The 10,843-nt window shown below is 43.5% G+C and overlaps 1 long non-coding RNA gene across 1 annotated transcript; it reads left to right on the forward strand.

The window, feature by feature from the left end:
• Window positions 1-1,990: 1,990 nt before the first annotated feature.
• On the forward strand, window positions 1,991-4,025 carry LOC311596802. Its single transcript, XR_014778985.1, has 2 exons — window positions 1,991-2,179; window positions 3,845-4,025. It is a non-coding gene; the product is annotated as an uncharacterized lncRNA (long non-coding RNA).
• Window positions 4,026-10,843: the final 6,818 nt, after the last annotated feature.

Here is a 10,843-nt window from a genome sequence, read left to right on the forward strand (position 1 = left end):
GTAACAATAATGCGCTGTGTGTTCCAAATAGCTAGAAGAAAAGCATTTTGTCCCTTCTACAGTGCATATATCTTTGAGAAGATAAATAAGTTGATTTAAACAAGCATACGCTTTGTACATATGTTTAGACAATATATAAAATTTTACATTTTTACATGCCCATTAAAAAGTCAATCCTTAAGATAGTCTTCAAAATAAATATTTTTCCTATAAAACACAGAAATGAAATATATTCATAATTTTTTTCATTGTGAATAAAAATATTTTTTATTTTCATGAATTTCACCTCATCTACCTCATTCCCATTCATTTCCCAGTCCTTCCATATCCACCCTCCACCCTTGTAACCTCTCTGCAAAAGAAAATTAAAATTAAAAAATTTTTAGAAACATCCTGCCATGGAAGCTGCAGTGCATCACAGTGTGTCACACAGTTTACCCTTTTGCCCAAAAAGCTTTACTTACAGATGTTTATTGCAGTGAATCATTGGTCTTGTTCAAGGCCTCTGGCTTCTCCTACATCATCAGTACTGGACTCTAGCCTCTCAGATGCACTGTTGTTGCTCTGAGTCATGGAGATCCTGTGGCTTTGGTTCTGCAAGACCAGTCCCAGTCACATGCTCCAGCAGTTTATAAATGGGTAGATGCTGGGGTGGGCCAACTCAAAGCCCCAGAACTGGTCCTAGGTTACATCCTGATAGCTTTCCCACACCCAAGCTATTGGCCACCAGAGCCTGCTGTACTGTTTTGCCCAGGCAAGGGGTGGGTCTGCTTCTCCTGTGCCCACATCACCACTGGCAGCACACTGTGGTGACTGATGAGGGCCAGAGCCAGCTCAGGGAAGCTCTTGGACACCAACATGGCCTCAGGTGGCAGCCCAGACCACCCGTGGCCTTTGGTGGTAACATGGACCAGGGACATTAACACAAACCCTTGCTGCAGTAGAGCCACAGGCTGGGCTTGGCCCTGCCCAGCAGCACAGCCAGGACATTACCACAGCCTCAGGCCTCTCATATCAGGCTGTGCCACACACCCTTCGGTCTTCTCTCCATCCTTCCTTCACAGCGCACGAACTGTCCTGTGTCTCTTTCCCATCTCTCAGCCATATACTTGCTCATCAGTTCTGTGTTCTGAGTTTGCTAGTCTTACTTGTGTTTTCTTTACATTTCATTTCACTGAAAATATATTATTTTCCCACATAATATACCCTGATTTATGATTTCCTCTCTCTCTACTCCTCCAAGTCCCTCCTCACCTTCTCTCCTACCTGGATCCACTCCCTTTCTGTCTTTCCTTGGCAGGGGGAAAAGCTTCTACAATATAATAATGAAATAAGATAAAAACAAAAGTATCACTTCAGAGTTGAGTAAGACAAGCAAACAGAAGGAAAAGAGCCTAAGAAAAGGCACAAGAATCAGAAAGCTACTCTTTCGCACACTCAGGAATCACATAAAAATACAAAACTAGAAGCCACATACTCAGAGGACCGACGACAGGCCCTTGCAGGCTCTTTGAATGTTGCCACAGTCTCTGTGAGTTCGCATGAGGTTTCATCATATTGATTTAGGAGGCCGTGTTTTCTTGGTGTCTCTGTGGTGCTGGGGAGCCGAGGGACCAGGGGAGCTGGTGTAGAGCATGAGTGGGGTTGAGAGGCATCCAAACCCTGGAAATCTCATCCTAAGGTTGGCAGGAGCAGAACCACTCCCTCCCCAGCCCAGGATTGCTTGTCAAGATACATATAGCCCTGTGATCCCACTCTTGGCCTCCTGAGGTGGTCAGGTAGCCTTGCAGACTGGTTAGATGTCCTTTCGTCCTTTCTCTTTATAAGGTAAAGCCTAACAGTACCTGGAATTCCTCCTTATGTAAATGAGGCATCCTCAGCATCCTGGCCCTGGCCAATGATGTACCACTCACCCCAAAAGTTCCTACTCACCCACCAAAGCATTTAAATAGCCTTTGTTGTTCTCACTCACTGAAGGAGCTGTCTCCCACGAAGTCTGTTTCTTGCTTACTCACCGCTAACTCAGATCCTGCACTGCACCCTCATGCCAGAGTAAGCTTCCCTCCCTCCAGTGCAGCTCAGTGTGCAATCAGCCTGGATACCCCAAGGGGAAGCAGACACAGGCAGCAGCTGGCACCCAATGTGGATCACCAGGATCTCCAGCACAAGCAAGGGACAGGTGAGTGCCCCCAACCTTCTGGCGTTAGGCCAAAGGCCCTAAGCCTCACCACGTTAAGAACAGGAAAGCTATCTTTTCCTCCTTTGTTTTAGGTTTGTGCCCTCTCATTGGATTCAGACAAGTTGAGATGACCAGAGAGACTTCCTAGAATTGGTAGAAAGGTCCAAAACTTCTGCCTAGAACCTTAAGTGTTGGGAGACAAAACAAAAAACAAAAAACAAAAACAACAACAAATAAACTATCTTTCTTAATCTCCTTTTTAAAAAGAGGGGAAAAACTGTTACACAATGACCACTTAAAAGCTACTGAAGGCAGTCACTGGTTTTCCTGAAATTTGTGGTCAGGCTTATGTCTGCGGACTTTGAGAAATCTTCCCCCACCCTTCCTCTGGAAAGTTCCCTCTCTGACTTCAGAGTCTCAAATCCTTTTTTCTCATGGGAGAGAAGGAAACCCCAGATTAGGGAAATATGGGCCCTCTAAAAAACATAGTGGAATTAAACTATCCAAAGGAAACCAAGCCTCCTCATTTTGGGAGGAAGTCCTTGGGAGAGCGCCATGTACGGCCATGGAAGACTTTTTATAGCCCTGACTCATGGACTCGAACCGTAACCCTAACCCTAACCCAGGCACTTAGACAGCCAAGAAAGGAATACTCCCTTTCTGCATTTCCTATCATAGCTGCAGTCCCCCAATGCATGGGACCCACTAAAACAGGAGGGGCTGAAGTTGCTGCATTGCTCTAGTCGGGTAAATCTGACAGTGGTGGTCCTAAAGACCTCCCTGTTCCAGACCTCACAGCCCTGGGACAGGAAATTAAAATCACATATGAAACCATCTTTTTCTAAGCCTCGGCAGCAGTTTATATACCCGCTGTTGTCATACCACCCCTCGGAGAAAGTGCCACATAAGCCCGCAGCCCCATCTGCTCCCTGTCCACCTGACCAGAAACCCTTCATAGCACAAGGCTCTGTTACAGTAATATACTGCTCTCCACCCCAGGGATGGACCCACCATTATTTGATTCAAGGAACTGTCCCATTATCCTCCCAATACAAAGAAATGTACACCATTTATTTAGCCTTAAAAGAAGTTGGTTATTTTTTAATTCTTAATCTCTTCTTAGACAACACTTACCCTGTCAACCTGCTCCCTTGGCTGGCTAGATCTTTTCTCCAGTTAGACGAAAATCCACGCCCCCTCTCTCTCTCCATTGCTTCTCCACATTTCCATGCTATGTCAAGGGAGGGTCACTCCCATCTACACCCAACATGACTGGTCTCATAGTCCCCTGCCAGGTCTGATATCTGAGAGAACTTATCAGATCACATCTACAGGGGCATTCAATTCCATTCACACACACACACACACACACACACACACACACACACACACACACACACACACCACTCGGGCTTCATGCATCTTTCCCCCACATCCCTATTACTCAACTTCAGAGAACAGTAAGAATTTGCTTCTCTTGTGCATCCCTTATAACTACCTCAGCTTTACAAACCATGAACACTAACCCCTGAGGTTTCAAATCTATTGCCCTCTGGCAAACTAATTTCACCTGCATTCCCAAATTTGGCCACAAAAATATGTCTTTGTCACTGTTGATACATACTCTAATTTTATATGGGTCTTGTTGTCCCTTTGCCTCCTCAGTTCTTGACAACTCAACGGAAGATGAACCATCTTCTTGGTGTGTTGATGTTGGACCTTTCTGCTGAGCACCCAAAGAGGTTTGGACACGTCCTGTTGAAAGACACAAACAAAACCCCTTTTGGTTGCAAGGAGGAGTCGTCTCTTCCAATTCCTATCCAATAAACGTTTATCTTTTTTTTTTTCTGATTTATTTTATTTATTTTTTTGAGTTTTTAAAAATTTTTTATTTTATTAACTTATTCATATTACATCTCAATGGTTATCCCCTCCCTTGTATCCTCCCATTCCTCCCTCCCTCCCATTTTCCCCTTACTCCCCTCCCCTATGACAGTGACTGAGGGGGACTTCCTCCCCCTGTATGTGCTCATAGGGTATCAAGTATTGTCTTGGTAACCTGCTGTCCTTCCTCTGAGTGCCACCAGGTCTCCCCATCCAGGGGACGTGGTCAAATATGGGGCACCAGAGTTCGTGTGAAAGTCAGTCCCCACTCTCCACCCAACTGTGGAGAACTACTCAGTTATTAAAAACAAGGAATTCCCAAAATTTGTGGACAAATGGATTGAACTAAAAATGATCATAATGAGTGAGTTAACCCAGAAGCAGAAAGACTCAAATGGTATATACTCACTTATATCTGCATACTAGCCCAAGGGGCATGTCCCATGGAAGCCTTCACTTACCAGGAAACTGGGACATAGGGGAGGACATCCTACTGGGACTCTAGATGAGAGAAGCATGGGAGAATAACAAAATAGAAGGATCCAGAGGGTCCTAGAAACCTACAAGAAGAACATTATGGTAGGCAGATTTGGGCCCAGGGGTCCCACTCAAACTAAGGCACCAGCCAAGGACAATATAGGCCATAAACTTCAAACCCCTAGCCAGATCTAGCCAAAACATTAATCTTTTTAACATACCCTTCCCTCTTTGCCCTACAGGTCCCTCCTCGAGGTCCCATTTTACATGTTCCTGTAATGTCACTGGCAGCAAGCATCCCTCCACCCCTCTCCTGTGCAGTAACATTACAGCCCCGCCCCCTTCTCTGGTGCAATAACCTTACCAGCTCCTGCATTAACCCTTCTTTTCAAGCTTTCTGCACTCCTGAAATGCTAGTCCCCCAGGTTGATCTCTATGAGCCCAAAGAACTTGCTTTACACCTGGGAGGGGACCAAACGAAGAGGGAGGTTGTCATCCCTCCGCTCATTGGACTGGGCCTCACAGTCTCCCTGTGCATTGTAGGAGGTGTAGCTGGAGTAACCCTTGTCCAAATATACCACCTGCCCAGTGACTCCAAGGATAAGCTGGACTGCGCCACGGCTTACTCCATGGACAGTCTCAAGTCCCTCCAGGCACAGACAACCTCCCTCTCAGGACTTGCCTTACAAAACGTGAGAGCTCTGCACCTGCTGACAGCTGAACAGGGAGGGACTTAACTGTGTTGTGCTGGGGGAAGAATGCTGTTTCTGTGTTAGTGAATCTGGGTTAGTACAACAAAACATACAGGTGCTTTAAGAATCTCCATCGAGAGTCCTCGATTCCACCTGGCTCTGACACTCTTTCTGCCTCTTCTTTGGAAGAGTTCGCTGAGCCCTGAGTGGGGAGATTTGATGGAGTCATCCCCTTTAGGGTTAAGCATCCCAAAGTCTCTCATTTTCTGCATGAGGCTTGGTGATGGGTCTCTATTTGTTCCCATCTGCTGTAGGAAGATACGGCTCTAATGATGACTGAGCAAGACCCTGATCTGGGAGTACAGCAGAACGTCAATAGGAGTCATTCTATCACTGTGTAATTTACTGTTGTTGTTGTTTTCTATTTGTTATTATTGTTGTTTTGCTTAGACAAGTAACATTTGTCTTTACCATAGATCCTGAGCTATCTAGTCTTTGGTTTTTGGATACATGAGCAGTGTTTGATATGGATCCCATCTTATGGAATGGCCCTTAAGTCAAATAAGATAATGATTGGTTATTACCAAAAGGTTTGAGCCACCATTGCCTTAGCATATCTTGTAGGCAGGACATCATTATAAAAGAATACGTGGCTAGTTTTGTATTTATGTTATTCTTCTGATAGTATGCCAAAGACAATAGAGCAATAGGACATGTGTCTGAAGGCTCTATGTAGACACCAGTTGGACTTCTCAATGTTCAATGAGTTGTGTAGGTGTTCTTTACAGCAATGTGGCCTTGTTGTCAGTGTGTAGAGAACAGCCTATTGTCTTGGAAACAGCCCAGGTTGTTTGGGGATTCCTATAGGGTCCCTTTGGCTAACAACTCAGTTACCAGTACCGGAAGCTTCATTTGGTGGCAAGAGATGGCCAGTTGGGGCTCTGTCTCCCCAATTATTTGAAATTTTCATTTAGGTAAATTATAAGCAACCCAAAATCTGCAAAACCACAAAGGGTGTGTATAGCGTAAAGGACTAGAGGGTGCAGATAGAACTTTCTAAAAAAAGGTGGGGGGAGAAATAAAATAGTGATGGGTGAATGAGAGAAGGCTGGAACAGGAGGATCAAGTGGGGAGAGGGAGATCAGGAAGAGAATATAGGGAAGGACAGCTAAATTAAGGGTCATTTACATATGAAAACCTACTACTGTAGCATTAACTTGCTAAAACATATACATATATGAAAGTGACATAAATGACACATTCACAAGTAATGGATATATTAATGTTTAATCTTTCATTCTGGGTGAATCTATTTACTAGTAAAATGGGTTTCTGGCAGGCAGCATACTGTTTGCTTTTTTTCCCCAACACAGTAAAACTGGCCATCTTACCAAAAGCAATCTATAGATTCACTGCAAATCCCATCAAAATAATCAAAGAATTCTTTACTGACCTTAAAAGATCAATTCTCAACTTGATATGGAGAAACAAAATAACCTAGAATAGCTAAAACAATCATGTACAATAAAAGATCTTCTGGAAAAATCTCCATCCCGGATCTCAAGCTATACCATAGAACAACTGTAATAAAAACAGCATGGTACTGGCATACAAATAGGCTGGTTGATCAATGAAATCAAATTGAAAACCCAGAAATAAACCCACATACCCATGAACACTTGATTTTTGACAAAGAAGCCAAACCCATACAATGGGGGAAAGATAGCATCTTCAACAAATGGTACTGGTGTTCTACATGGCTACATGTAGCAAAATGAAAATAGATCCATATCTGTCACCCTGCACAAAACTGAAGTCCAAATGCATTAAAGACTTCAAGATAAAGCCGGACACACTATATCACAGCAATTTTTTAGGAGACCAACTAGAAGATTGGCTAATACTTTGTGACATTTCCTAAAAATCTCAGTAAAAGAATCATGTACTTTGCATGGTACAGAAAAAAACCTCAGACAATAAAAATTACACACATATCTATTTTCAATGCCTTTACTATATTTTTGGTAATTCAGAAAGTTGCTGACTAGATTACTCCCCACACTATTTCTTTCTTCTGAAGATCTCTGGATGTCACTTTCCTCTAGCTGGGCTGCCTTCTCACTCCCTATTGGGAGAGGATGTCTTAGTCCTGCAGTGACTTGAGATACCAGGGTGGAGTGGAACCAATTGAGGGCCACCCCTTCTCTGGGAGGAAGAGAGGGAGGAATGGGAAAAGAGGGTGGAGGTGGCACTAGAAGGCCAGGAGGGAGGGGGCTGGGATCAGGATACAAAATGATTAAATAAATGGAGAAAATATACATATCTATTCTCAAACTTACAACAATCCATGCTCTTTAATGTGGTACATATCTATGTTTCTTATAGAGAGAATGGTTAAATTAGTTGTTTAATTTAAGTTGCTGTGGCTCAGTAACAAGGCCACCTTTAGCATAGAGAAAAGACAAGAAAGAAAATATCTGGGAAATGTACAGCTAAATGGGAGAACAGGCTATAGAACAATCCTCAATGTTTTTTTTCTTTTTAATTTCCTTTATACTAAATGCTGGTTTAACATGGTTGGTTCTTCAGTCTCTGTGAGGCCCCATAGGGCCAGTTTAGTTTACTCTGTAGGTCTTGTAGTGTCCTTGACCCCTCCGGCTTCCTCTACCCTTCCTCCCTCTCTTCCACACCACTTGCAGAGCTGGAAGCCAAGGGGAGCCCAAGGGAAGATATTTGAATCTCATTCAGAACAGGATATAGAATAGACATCCAAAGCAGATGGAGGGAGGGGACTGGGTGGGAGATGGGGTGGTGAGACTAACTGGAGTAGAGATTGGGCAGGCTGAGAGAGGAGGGGGGGTGGGTGGGGAGAAGAACCAGGAGAGAGAACAGAAATGGAAGGCGACTCTGCGACAGGGTAGGCTCCTTGGAGTCTATGGGGTGACTCTAGCTGATACTCCAATCAATGGGTGTTAAGGAGCATAACCTCCTGTCACCAGGTGGGACTCCCAGTGGAAGGAAGGGGTTACCAACCCACACAATGTGTCTCAAATGTGTCACAATGTGACTTGAAATGTGCCTTTTTTGCAGGATGGAACAGAAATTGAAAGAACGGCAAACCAGCGGCCAGCCCAGCTTGTGATGTACTCCGTGAGAGAGAGACCCATAGCCATAGATACTCTGCTATACTTGCAGACAGGAGTCTAGCGTAACTGTCTTCAGAGAGGCTCCATCCAGTAGCTGATGGAGACAGATGCAGAGACCCACGGCCAAGCAAATATGTATTATTTTAAGCTACATTAGGATTAGAGTCACGATTCTGCTTTGGTCAACAGAGCCTGCCTTAGCAAAGCACCATGCCTTAAACAAGGGAAATTTCTTACAATTCTGGAGATCCAATATTATGGCAAAGGCAGGTTGGGTTCCTCTCAAGGCTCTTGTGGATGGTCTCCCGTGTTTATCCATACTCCTAGTAGCTCTTGCTACTTGTATAAGGACTCTACTCATTTTTGGCTAAAGTCTCACACTTAGGACCTCACTTAACCATTTTTTAAAATCTCTATAACAATCCTTTTTCCAAATACAGATACAGTTGAAATTACAACCACAACATAAAATTTTAAGACACACAATTCCTTTTTATCACTCTAGGTAACCCACACCTTAAGGTAAAACCTGCCATCTCTACATGAAAACCCGGGTATTCTTGGTGATTCTAAATTTGTGCTCCTCTCCTCCTGCTGACCAGTGGAAAGGTCTAAAATACTCCACATTTATCACCAAATTTATTCACTGTCATAAAACAAATCTAACATGGTAATATCACACTAAATTGGTATTGAAATATGATCTGGGTATGAATGCTCATTCTGATATTACCCGTTGTACGGCTTTGCTCCAGTTATTTCGCAACACAGAGCATCAGGTCACTCACCTTTCAAAATCAGAAAAATAATTCCTATTTTATAGTGTAGGTCAAAGTACCAAAGAAATGACCTGTGAGTCATATGAAGTATCGCACTCTTACTGCTATGGTTAACTGGTTGCTAAAACCTAAGTGGCTAGAACAGCATTCCTTCACTCCTTTGTGGTTCTGGAACCAGAGACCTGAGGTGATTCTTCTGAACAAAAATAAGGCTCTTGATTGGACCATCCCTTCTGCAGGCTCTGAAATATAATTCATTCCTGGCCTCCATTAACTCCTTGAAATGCTAACAGTCCTTGGCTCACAGCCCATGTTTCCATTTTAAAACCTCTCCTTTCTGACTCCTCACCTCTGCCTTATAAAAGTCCTTGCTGTTAGACTGTGCCCACCTGCATGGTCCAGGATCTCTTCCTATCTTCATGAGATCTAAAAAAAAAAAAAAGCATAACATGGTCACATGCTTGAGCCGTTGTTCAACCTACTGTGCATTGCTTATTGTGAATTGGAATGAATGCCCATCGAGTCTGCCTGCACAGTAGTCTCTTTGATTCCGAATGGAAATGTGGCTGTTTGGGTTATAGTTCCTACTTTCCTGTCCCTCTCTCATAGAAGCATGTGTCCAGGTCATTTGCCATATTTAGAACAGAAGGAAGATGCTCTTTATCTCACTGATGCTTGACTTGGTCATGTGATGCACTCACTCCGAACAAAGGCTTTAAATGAGTATGCATGATCTTTTGAGAAAAGGTTGCACTGGATAACTTCTATACATAACCCATATCTGAACCAAAACTGTTAGTGGTTAGCAAAGATAAAAATGTCTGTTGTGCTTAAGCACTTGAAATACTGGAGTCTCTTATATGACACTAGTGTAGGAATAGTTCACTAATTAAAGTATGCAACTACTACTTGATAGTCATAGTAATCTACATAGCTTGGGTGCTCAAAGGCAGAACCTCTTCTAAGGACTCAGGAAAAAAATGATTTATGAAGACATACTTCAAGGCCAACCTATGGCTAAGTTCAACCAGTAGTGAAACAATATCATAGTCACAGGTAGATGACCTTAGCACACCTCTGCAAGGGTATTTCAGTGATATTTTAGATTACACTTCAGGGAAGAGTATTCATCAAGATAAGGGAGCAGGGCTATTTAAAACTTGTGCCTGCCATCCCTCATAAGGGTTCTCTTTAGGAAAGGTAGGTTACCTGGCTCTGCGTAAATACAAGCCAAGCATGTGTAGGCACCCTTAATAAGTGCTGCTGCAAAAAGATACAGGCAAGTGTTGTTTGTAATCCTAAGGAACAGAAACAGAATACCAAAGGCGTCTGCTAACCTAAATTTCCTAACTCTCCCATCCATGAATGCTGGTCAAGTGGACTCTGCTCCCAAATCCAGGATAAATATTCTGATCAATCAGTATATTCCATCACCTCAGCTGTATATCCAGAGGTGAGGTCTTCTTTCAATTAACTCTTAAAAATCATCCCGGGAAATTTCCTGTGTTGGCTGGAAGAGAATAACGATGCTGACAAAGCTGCTGAGGGAGTGTCCATGTGGCTGCCCTTGCCTAGAGATAGAGAGAACCAGTAGCGAACCAGCAAAGAAGCCCCAAGAGGAAAGTCCCGGAGCCTGTGGGAGCCTCTGGGTCCAGCCATAGTGTAGGAACCAGGCCCGACTGGGCT

The sequence above is a fragment of the Acomys minous genome, assembly GCF_964271855.1.
Source record: "Acomys minous genome assembly, chromosome: 1".
In the NCBI taxonomy this organism is placed as follows: Eukaryota; Metazoa; Chordata; class Mammalia; order Rodentia; family Muridae; genus Acomys; species Acomys minous.